Here is a 12,145-nt window from a genome sequence, read left to right as displayed (position 1 = left end):
TATTTCAATCTCGTTTACCGGCAAGTCTCTTTACTCGTTCCGTAATAGAAGATGCCGCAACTTACACTAAGTTACATTGCTTGCAAGGCTTGTGTGTGATGTTGCATTACCGAGTGGGCCCCGAGATACCTCTCCGTCACACGGAGTGACAAATCCCAGTCTTGATCCATACTAACTCAACTAACACCTTCGGAGATACCTGTAGAGTATCTTTATAGTCACCCGGTTACGTTGCGACGTTTGATACACACAAAGCATTCCTCCGGTGTCAGTAAGTTATATGATCTCATGGTCATAGGAATAAATACTTGACACGCAGAAAACAGTAGCAACAAAATGACACGATCAACATGCTACGTCTATTAGTTTGGGTCTAGTCCATCACGTGATTCTCCCAATGACGTGATCCAGTTATCAAGCAACAACACCTTGTTCATAATCAGAAGACACTGACTATCATTGATCAACTGGCTAGCCAACTAGAGGCATGCTAGGGACGGTGTTTTGTCTATGTATCCACACATGTAAATGAGTCTTCATTCAATACAATTATAGCATGGATAATAAACTATTATCATGATACAGGAATTATAATAATAACTATACATTTATTATTGCCTCTAGGGCATAATTCCAACAGTCTCCCACTTGCACTAGAGTCAATAATCTAGCCCTCACATCACCATGTGAATTACATTGTAATAAATCTAACACCCATACAGTTCTGGTGTCGATCATGTTTTGGCCGTGGAAGAGGTTTAGTCAGCGGGTCTGCTACATTCAGATCCGTGTGCACTTTGCATATATTTACGTCCTCCTCCTCGACGTAGTCGCGGATGAGGTTGAAGCGTCGTTTGATGTGTCTGGTCTTCTTGTGAAACCTTGATTCCTTTGCTAAGGCAATGGCACCAGTGTTTTTACAGAACAAGGTTATTGGATCCAGTGCACTTGGCACCACTCCAAGATCCGTCATGAACTGCTTCATCCAGACACCCTCCTTAGCCGCCTCCGAGGCAGCCATGTACTCCGCTTCACATGTAGAATCTGCTACGAGGCTTTGCTTGGAACTGCACCAGCTTACTGCACCCCCATTAAGAATAAATACGTATCCGGTTTGCGATTTAGAGTCGTCCAGATCTGTGTCAAAGCTTGCATCGACGTAACCTTTTACGGCGAGCTCTTCGTCACCTCCATACACGAGAAACATCTCCTTAGTCCTTTTCAGGTACTTCAGGATATTCTTGACCGCTGTCCAGTGATCCACTCCTGGATTACTCTGGAACCTACCTGCCATACTTATGGCCAGGCTAACATCCGGTCTAGTGCACAGCATCGCATACATGATAGAACCTATGGCTGAAGCATAGGGGACGGAGCGCATATGCTCTCTATCTTCATCAATTGCTGGGCACTGAGTCTTACTCAATCTCGTACCTTGTAAAACTGGCAAGAACCCTTTCTTGGACTGTTCCATTTTGAACCTCTTCAAAACTTTATCAAGGTATGTGCTTTGTGAAAGTCCTATCAGGCGTTTTGATCTATCCCTATAGATCTTAATGCCTAGAATGTAAGCAGCTTCTCCTTGGTCCTTCATAGAGAAACTTTTATTCAAGTAACCTTTTATGCTCTCCAAAAGCTCTACGTTGTTTCCAATCAGTAATATGTCATCTACATATAATATTAGAAACGCCACAGAGCTCCCACTCACTTTCTTGTAAAAACAAGATTCTCCAACCACTTGTATAAACCCAAATGCTTTGATCACCTCATCAAAGCGTTTGTTCCAACACTGAGATGCTTGCACCAGTCCATAAATGGATCGCTGGAGTTTGCACACCTTGTTAGCACTTTTAGGATCGACAAAACCTTCGGGTTGCATCATATACAACTCTTCCTTAAGGAAACCGTTAAGGAACGCCGTTTTGACATCCATCTGCCAGATTTCATAATCGAAAAATGCAGCTATTGCTAACATGATTCTGACGGACTTAAGCATTGCCACGGGAGAGAAAGTCTCATCGTAGTCAATTCCTGGAACTTGTGAAAAACCCTTTGCCACAAGTCGAGCTTTATAAACGGTCACATTACCGTCAGCGTCCGTCTTCTTCTTCAAGATCCATTTGTTCTGAATAGCCTTGCGGCCCTCAGGTGGTATCTCCAAAGTCCACACTTTGTTCTCATACATGGATCCTATCTCGGATTTCATGGCTTCTAGCCATTTGTTGGAATCTGGGCCCACCATTGCTTCTTCATAATTTGCAGGTTCATTGTTGTCTAACAACATGATTGATAAGACGGGATTACCGTACCACTCTGGAGCAGCGCGTGATCTCGTCGACCTGCGTGGTTCAACAGAAACTTGAACTGGAGTTTCATGATCATCATCATTAACTTCCTCCTCAACCGGCGTTGCAACGACAGAGGTTTCCCCTTGCCCTGCGCCACCATCCAGAGGGATGAGAGGTTCGACAACCTCATCAAGTTCTATCTTCCTCCCACTCAATTCTCTCGAGAGAAACTCCTTCTCGAGAAAAGCTCCGTTTTTAGCAACAAACACTTTGCCCTCGGATTTGAGATAGAAGGTGTACCCAACTGTCTCTTTTGGGTAACCTTTGAAGACGCACTTTTCCGCTTTGGGTTCCAGCTTTTCAGGCTGAAGCTTTTTGACATAAGCATCACATCCCCAAAATTTAAGAAACGACAACTTTGGCCTTTTGCCATACCACAGTTCGTATGGTGTCGTCTCAACGGATTTTGATGGTGCCCTATTTAAAGTGAATGCAGCTGTTTCTAATGCATAACCCCAAAATGATAACGGCAAATCAGTAAGAGACATCATAGATCGCACCATCAAAGTACGATTACAATGTTCGGACAGACCATTACGCTGCGGTTCCAGGCGGTGTTAACTGCGAAACAATTCCACATTGTCTTAAGTGAGCACCAAACTCGAAACTCAGATATTCACCCCCACGATCAGACCGCAGGAACTTGATCTTCTTGTTACGATGATTTTCCACTTCACTCTGAAATTGCTTGAACTTTTCAAATGTTTCAGACTTGTGCTTCATCAAGTAGACATAACCACACCTACTTAAATCGTCAGTGAAGGTGAGAAAATAACGGTATCCGCCGCGTGCTTCCACGCTCATTGGACCACACACATCGGTATGTATGATTTCCAACAAGTCACTTGCACGCTCCATTGTTCCGGAGAACGGAGTCTTAGTCATCTTGCCCATGAGGCATGGTTCGCACGTGTCAAGTGAATCAAAGTCAAGTGACTCCAAAAGTCCATCAGCATGGAGTTTCTTCATGCGCTTTACACCAATATGACCCAAGCGGCAGTGCCACAAAAATATGGCGCTATCATTGTTTACTCTAACTCTTTTGGTCTCAATGTTATGTATATGCGTATCGCTATCAAGATTCAATATGAACAATCCTCTCACATTCGGTGCATGACCATAAAAGATGTTACTCATAGAAATGGAACAACCATTATTCTCAGACTTAAAAGAGTAACCGTCCCGCAATAAACAAGATCCAGATATAATGTTCATGCTCAACGCATGCACTAAATAACAATGATTTAAGTTCATCACTAATCCCGATGGTAGCTGAAGTGACACTGTGCCGACGGCGATTGCATCAACCTCGGAACCATTTCCTACGCGCATCGTCACTTCGTCTTTCGCCAGCCTTCGTCTATTCCGCAGTTCCTGTTTCGAGTTGCAAATGTGAGCAACAGAACCGGTATCGAATACCCAGGCACTACTACGAGAGCCGGTTAAGTACACATCAATAACATGTATATCAAATATACCTAATTTTTCTTTGCCCGCCTTCTTATCTGCCAGATACTTGGGGCAATTGCGCTTCCAGTGACCCATACCCTTGCAATAGAAGCACTCTGTTTCAGGCTTAGGTCCAGCCTTGGGTTTCTTCGGCGGATTGGCAACAGGCTTGCCGCTCTTCTTCGAATTGCCATTCTTGTCTTTGTCGTTTCTCTTGAAACTAGTGGTCTTGCTCACCATCAACACTTGATCTCTTTACGGAGTTCAGACTCTGCGACTTTCAGCATCGCAAACAACTCGTCGGGAGACTTGTTCATCCCTTGCATGTTGTAGTTCAACACAAAGCCTTTATAGCTTGGCGGCAGTGATTGAAGGATTCTGTCAGTGATAGCCTCTTGCGGGAGTTCAATCCCCAGCTCAACTAGACGGTTTGAGTCCCCAGACATTTTGAGCACATGTTCACTGACAGACGAGTTTTCCTCCATCTTTCAAGCGTAGAATTTATCGGAGGTCTCATACCTCTCGATCCGGGCGTTCTTGTGAAAGATAAACTTCAACTCCTGGAACATCTCAAATGCTCCATGACGCTCAAAGCGACGTTGAAGTCCCGGTTCTAAGCCATACAAGACTGCACATTGAACTATTGAGTAGTCCTCCTTACGCGCTAACCAAGCGTTCTTAACATCCTGATCAGCCGTAGTGGGTGGTTCATCTCCTAGCGCAGCATTAAGGACATAATCCTTCTTCCCAGCTTGTAAGATTAGCTTAAGATTATGAGCCCAGTCTACAAAGTTGCTTCCATCATCTTTCAATTTAGCTTTCTCTAGGAACGTATTAAAATTCAGGATGACACTCGCGTGAGCCATGATCTAGAACACAAATATATTCAAAGTGGACTTAGACTATGTTCAAGATAATTAGAGTTCAACTTAATCAAATTATATGCTAAACTCCCACTCAAAAAGTACATCTCTCTAGTCATTTGAGTAGTTCATGATCCACTTACACTATCCCAAGTACGATCATCACGTGAGTTGGGTATAGTTTCAGTGGTAAGCATCCCTATGCTATTCATATCAACTATATGATCCACGATCGACCTTTCGGTCTCATGTGTTCCGAGGCCATGTCTGCACATGCTAGGCTCGTCAAGCTTAACCCGAGTTTTCCGCGTGCACAACTGTTTTGCACCCGTTGTATGTGAACGTTGAGTCTATCACACCCGATCATCACGTGGTGTCTCGAAACGACGAACTGTAGCAACGGTGCACAGTCGGGGAGAACACAATTTCGTCTTGAAATTTTAGTGAGAGATCACCTCATAATGCTACCGTCGTTCTAAGAAAAATAAGGTGCATAAAAGGATTAACATCACATGCAATTCATAAGTGACATGATATGGCCATCATCACGTGCTTCTTGATCTCCATCACCAAAGCACCGGCACGATCTTCTTGTCACCGGCGCCACACCATGATCATCCATCAATGTGTTGCCATCGGGGTTGTCGTGCTACTTATGCTATTACTACTAAAGCTACATCCTAGCAAAATAGTAAATGCATCTGCAAGCACAAACGTTAGTATAAAGACAACCCTATGGCTCCTGCCGGTTGCCGTACCATCGACGTGCAAGTTGATATTTCTATTACAACATGATCATCTCATACATCCAATATATCACATCACATCGTTGGCCATATCACATCACAATCATACCCTGCAAAAACAAGTTAGACGTCCTCTAATTTTGTTGTTGCATGTTTTACGTGGTGACCAAGGGTATCTAGTAGGATCGCATCTTACTTACGCAAACACCACAACGGAGATATAGGAGTTGCTATTTAACCTCATCCAAGGACCTCCTCGGTCAAATCCGATTCAACAAAAGTTGGAGAAACCGTCACTTGCCAGTCATCTTTGAGCAAAGGGGGTTACTCGTAACGATGAAACCAGTCTCTCGTAAGCGTACGAGTAATGTCGGTCCAAGCCGCTTCAATCCAACAATACCGCGGAATCAAGAAAAGACTAAGGAGGGCAGCAAAGCGCACATCACCGCGCACAAAACCTTTTGTGTTCTACTCGAGAAGACATCTACGCATGAACCTAGCTCATGATGCCACTGTTGGGAAACGTCGCATGGGAAACATAAATTTTCCTACGCGCACGACGACCTATCATGGTGATGTCCATCTACGAGAGAGGATGATTGATCTACGTACCCTTGTAGATCATACAGCAGAAGCGTTAGAGAACGCGGTTGATGTAGTGGAACGTCCTCACGTCCCTCGATCCGCCCCGCGATCAGTCCCACGATCTAGTACCGAACGGACGGCACCTCCGCGTTCAGCACACGTACAGCTCGACGATGATCTCGGCCTTCTTAATCCAGCAAGAGAGACAGAGAGGTAGAAGAGTTCTCCGGCAGCGTGACGGCGCTGCGGAGGTTGGTGATGACCTTGTCTCAGGACGGCTCCGCCCGAGCTCTGTAGAAACGCGATCTAGAGGAAAAACCGTGGAGGTATGTGGTCGGGCAGCCGTGAGAAAGTCGTCTCAAATCAGCCCTAATTGCTCCATATATATAGGAGGAGGGAGGGGGGGCCTTGCCTTGGGGTCCAAGGACCCCCAAGGTGTCGGCCGAGCCAAAGGGGGGAGGACTCCCCCCCCAAACCGAGTTGGACTTGGTTTGGTGGGAGGAGTCCCCCTTCCTTCCCACCTCCTTCCCTTTTTTTTCTTTCCTCTTGATTTTTCTCCTCTTAGCGCATTGGGCACTTGTGGGCTGTCCCACCAGCCCACTAAGGGCTGGTGTGGCTCCCCCAATGCCTATGGGCTTCCCCGGGGTGGGTTGCCCCCCCTGGTGAACTCCCGGAACCCATTCGTCATTCCCGGTACATTCCCGGTAACTCCGAAAACCTTCCGGTAATCAAATGAGGTCATCCTATATATCAATCTTCATTTCCGGACCATTCCCGAAACCCTCGTGACGTCCGTGATCTCATCCGGGACTCCGAACAACATTCGGTAACAAACCATATAACTCAAATACGCGTAAAACAACGTCGAACCTTAAGTGTGCAGACCCTGCGGGTTCGAGAACTATGTAGACATGACCCGAGGGACTCCTCGGTCAATATCCAATAGCGGGACCTGGATGCCCATATTGGATCCTACATATTCTACGAAGATCTTATCGTTTGAACCTCAGTGCCAAGGATTCGTATAATCCCGTATGTCATTCCCTTCGTCCTTCGGTATGTTACTTGCCCGAGATTCGATCGTCAGTATCCGCATACCTATTTCAATCTCGTTTACCGGCAAGTCTCTTTACTCGTTCCGTAATACAAGATCCCGCAACTTACACTAAGTTACATTGCTTGCAAGGCTTGTGTGTGATGTTGCATTACCGAGTGGGCCCCGAGATACCTCTCCGTCACACGGAGTGACAAATCCCAGTCTTGATCCATACTAACTCAACTAACACCTTCGGAGATACTTGTAGAGTATCTTTATAGTCACCCAGTTACGTTGTGACGTTTGATACACACAAAGCATTCCTCCGGTGTCAGTAAGTTATATGATCTCATGGTCATAGGAATAAATACTTGACACGCAGAAAACAGTAGCAACAAAATGACACGATCAACATGCTACGTCTATTAGTTTGGGTCTAGTCCATCACGTGATTCTCCCAATGACGTGATCCAGTTATCAAGCAACAACACCTTGTTCATAATCAGAAGACACTGACTATCATTGATCAACTGGCTAGCCAACTAGAGGCATGCTAGGGACGGTGTTTTGTCTATGTATCCACACATGTAAATGAGTCTTCATTCAATACAATTATAGCATGGATAATAAACTATTATCTTGATACAGGAATTATAATAATAAGTATACATTTATTATTGCCTCTAGGGCATAATTCCAACAGTTTTCTCCTAGGTATAATCGACATTTTGTAACCCTAGTACCCCTGGTATCTATATAAACTGGAGAGCTTTAGTTCATAGGACAGTTTAAGATCATAGTTCCTAGGGTTTAGACCAAAACATACGATCTCAAGGTAGATCAACTATGTACTTGATACTCCATCATCAATATGAACACGAGCAGGATGTACGGTTTTACCTCTATCAAGAGGGCCCAAACGTGCGTAAAAATCATCTCCTTTGTCTCGTGTTACCCATTGATCCAAGATCCACAGTTCAGGACCCCCTACCCAAGATCTGCTAGTTTTGACACCAACATTGGTGCTTTCAGTGAGAGTTTCGCTCAAGGATCAATGTCACACCTCATCTTTAGCAACTGCATTGACACCGGAGATATCTTTGTCACTGGCCGACCATTTGTGTTCGGCAGTGTTGTTTTGCATGTCGGGACGGCCCATGGCTTCGGCTAGATCAACGGGATTTCCCCTTCATAGGGAATCAAGTTCGTCAACATAGATTCCATCATTGATGTGCAAGGCAATTTGGTCCTTGCTGGGTTTACAGCTTCGCCCGTTGATCTAAAACCCCGAAGCCACGGCTTGGGGTCTCCTCCCCGACTTCGCGTCCAGGATGGTGCCCACTCTGGATCTTGCCACGAGCACGGATCTGACGGCGGCATTCGAGGATCAAGGGTTAACCCTGTAGGAGCACTCTGTGCAATTGAACTGGAGATCGGCTCTCTCAAAACCCCAAAGAATAGTTTGGTTGATATCGTGCTGTCAAGTGAGATACGAACCTGGACTCGAATTATGGAAACTCTGGATGACCTGGCCTCAATACGTGATCAGTTCGGCTTCGAGCCTGGTCAAAATAAATTTTATTCCCCACCCACCACCCACTTAGTAGCCACTATCCAAGATTTAACCGATATGCTGGACTTCTCTTCGGATGAGGCTGAAGAAACATTTATGGATGTCGACACATATGTTCCTCCCATGAGTGGACGATGGATAGGCACCTCCACCTATGATGTGTACATGGTGGACACCCCTAAGGACGATGGCGCTACACGGGAGAGCGGTCATGTGAAAGCACAATATGCTCCTTTGGTGGTTTTGATAATTCATGACAACATACATTGTCTCTTGGACTAACACTTATACCTAGATATTTCAGGAATTGTCCATGGTGAGCATTGGCTAAAGGATTATGTGTTGATGCCCCTTGATGCATTTTATATATTCAAGAAATCACTTTTGAGTACATAGGAAAGACAATACTATTAAAAGGGATTGAGGTATTAAAATGAACTCGTTGCTCAAGTGCTCAAAGTTAGCAACCAAAATACTCAGTCATTTCTCCCACATAATCATTCTCTCCAATTCCACACACTCAAATTCGGTGCCACCAACTTTCCAATTTTGGCCCCATCAAGTTTGACCTCAGACATAACCCTAGCCGTTCCCACCATACCGGTGCAGCCGAAACCATATCGATGCTACCGAGTTCAAGGTGACCAACATTCTGTTGCCTCAGTACACAAAATCGGAAATTCCGATTTGCATACCGGTGTTACCGAGTTGTTTCATATTACCATTGGCCACCTTTTCAGTGTCATCGAGTTGTGTATATCGGTCACACCAAGATTCAAAATTTGTTGCCTTTAGTGCAAGTCGGTACCATCGAGTCTATGATTTCGGTGTCACCGGGTTTTCCACTTTAGGTGTAACGGTTGGGTTTTGTGTGTTGCCTATATATACCCCTTCACCCACCTCTCATTCCTCGGAGAAGAACTTAGAACACACACTTTGTTGCCACATCAATTTTTCTGAGAGAGAGAAACCTACTCATGTGTTGAGACCAAGATATTCCAATCCAATCATTTGAAACTTGATCTCTAGCTTCCCCAAGCTGCCTTCCACCAAATCAGTCTCTCCTAACCATGCATATCATGTCCGAGAGTGATTTTTTGTTGAGGAGACTATATTTAGAAGCACAAGAGCAAGGAGTTCATCGTTCTACCACATCTATTACCTTTTTGTGGTTGGTGCCTCCTAGATTGGTTAGGTGTGTCTTATAAGCCTCCTACTTTGTGTTGTGGAGTTGAACCAAGATGTTTGTAAGGGCAAGGAGATCACCTACTTCGTGAAGATCTACCCTGAGTAAGGCTAGTCCTTCGTGGGCGGAAGCCGTGGTGGAATAGACAAGGCCGCTTCTTTGTGGACCCCTTGTGGGTGGAGCCCTCCGTTTACTATCGCATCCATTACCCTCCATGGGTTGAAGTCTCCACTAACATGGACGTACGATAGCCCCACCTATCTGAACCATGCCCAAAATTGTCGTGTCAACCTCTTTGTGTTTGATCTCCTAACCTCTACCCTTTTACATATGCAAAGTGTTTACTTTACTGATGACATATATGTTGACTAGCATGGGTAGGGTGTACTAGACTTGTTAGAACTGCTAGAATCTGCCAACCGTAATTTTGGGTAAAGGCTAGGATTTTAATCTTAACAAGTAGTCTATTTACCCTCCCTCTGGACACATATTCTATCGATCCTAGAATAGGTATCAGAGCAAGGTCTCCAAAACCTTGGTTTAATCACCGTTGGAGGAAGATGAATGTGACTACTTCCGGGATTTTTAGTTGTAGAGAGCCTATTCTTTATGGGGAGTATTTTACACAATGGAAATAAGAAATGCGTGATATATTTGATGTGTTCCATTTGCGCAAATATGTTGAATATCCATATGCGCCTCCCAATGATCCCATACATCATTCTCATGATGATGAAATTGATATCCTTGGTAATCTTAACACTCTTAATTTAATCATTAAAGGACTACCAAGAAATGTGCTTAATCAATTGCAAAACTTTGAGTGTGCTTCTACCTTGTGGAAAGACTTAGAGAAAAGATATCCAAATTAATCCTTGAAAAATCTTGATATCATTATCCAAAAATGCATTGCCTTTCACAAAATGATGCCAACTGAACCTAGTTTTCATAAATGTCTATTTGAGCTTCGTGACCTCATGTGTGCTAAACGAGATGTCATTACTGAAAGTGCAGTCACGCCCTTAATCGTGTTTTGCTGTTGCTGACAACACACATATAGATAACTAATCACTAATCCCCTTTAAGTTGTTGTTAATGATCATGTGTTGATAAGGACAAGCTCATGTGCTAACAAGGACAAGATCAAGATAAGAATTCCTAAGCACTACATGCTTGATTCTTGTGGATGTTCACATGGTGGACAAATGAAGATGAATACATAAGCTAGGCTTTCCACATTGTGTATGGGCGAGCTACTTGAAGACTTCATCATGTCTTGCTTTCAACTTGAGCCAAGAAGTAACAACAACATCAAGCTCAAGTGAAAGGGCTAACTCAAAGGTATCAGTTCCTTTGACGTTAGTGGTGCGGAGTGATGATCAGCGAATAAAAGCATACACTCAAGTATGGATCATCAGTACCCTTTTATGATTCTTGAGTCTTTAGTGATCCCGCACAATTAAGAGGGGATCACAGATTTTGCGATGAACTTGCTAAACTACATCTCTACTTTTCTGCGCATACCACATCTCCACTGCTCTGCTATTACCTGAAAACAGAACCAATGCCTCGGACATCCGGCTTCCTCCGTACGTCCCAGGGCCGGACGCCCCAACACTTCGAAAATCCGGAACCTTATACCAGAGAAATCCAGAGTCAAATAACTCGGACTTCCGGCTCCCTCCGGATGTCCGAGGGTCGGACGCCCGACCACTTCGGAAAACCGGAACCTTGCACCAGAGAAATTTGAGTCAAATAACTCGGAGTTCCGGCCTCCTCTTGTCGTCCGAGGGCCGGACGTCCGACCTCCTTCGGAAATCCGGTGCCCTTGAACAGAGCCAAAGTCTCGGACATCCGGATTCCTCCGGACGTCCGGTCCCTGGTCGACTACACAGTGGTTCCTGATATATATACATCCCTCGGACGACCGACCCCTATCGGACGTCCGACCCCTTGTGGGCGTCCGGATATCCGAGAACTGCTCGACGTCCGACCACTGTCAGACCTAAGTGACCGCAACTGTCACTTTCCCCTCTCCACTATAAATACCCCCTCCCACTTCGTGAGATTGTGCCCCAACACAACCATATCCTCATAAGAACACATTTCTACCTCACACACATTTGCTCACACTAAATCTTAGATCCCAAGACCATTTGTGAGCCCCTTTGAGAGTTGTTCCAATCAAAAGATAGATCGTCTCCCTCTCCTCCTCTCAACCCAAGCTATTTGAGATTTGAGCAAGTTTTGAGCATTCCCCGTGATTTTGTTATTCTTGGAGGTTGGAGACTCATAGGCGGTAGGAGTCCTTCGGAGAGGAATCAATCCGTGTGATTACCCCCCAGAAAAGTTTGTGAGG

Source organism: Hordeum vulgare, chromosome 7H (genome assembly GCF_904849725.1).
Source record: "Hordeum vulgare subsp. vulgare chromosome 7H, MorexV3_pseudomolecules_assembly, whole genome shotgun sequence".
Lineage (NCBI taxonomy): Eukaryota > Viridiplantae > Streptophyta > Magnoliopsida > Poales > Poaceae > Hordeum > Hordeum vulgare.
Note: the sequence above shows the minus strand (reverse complement) of the source record.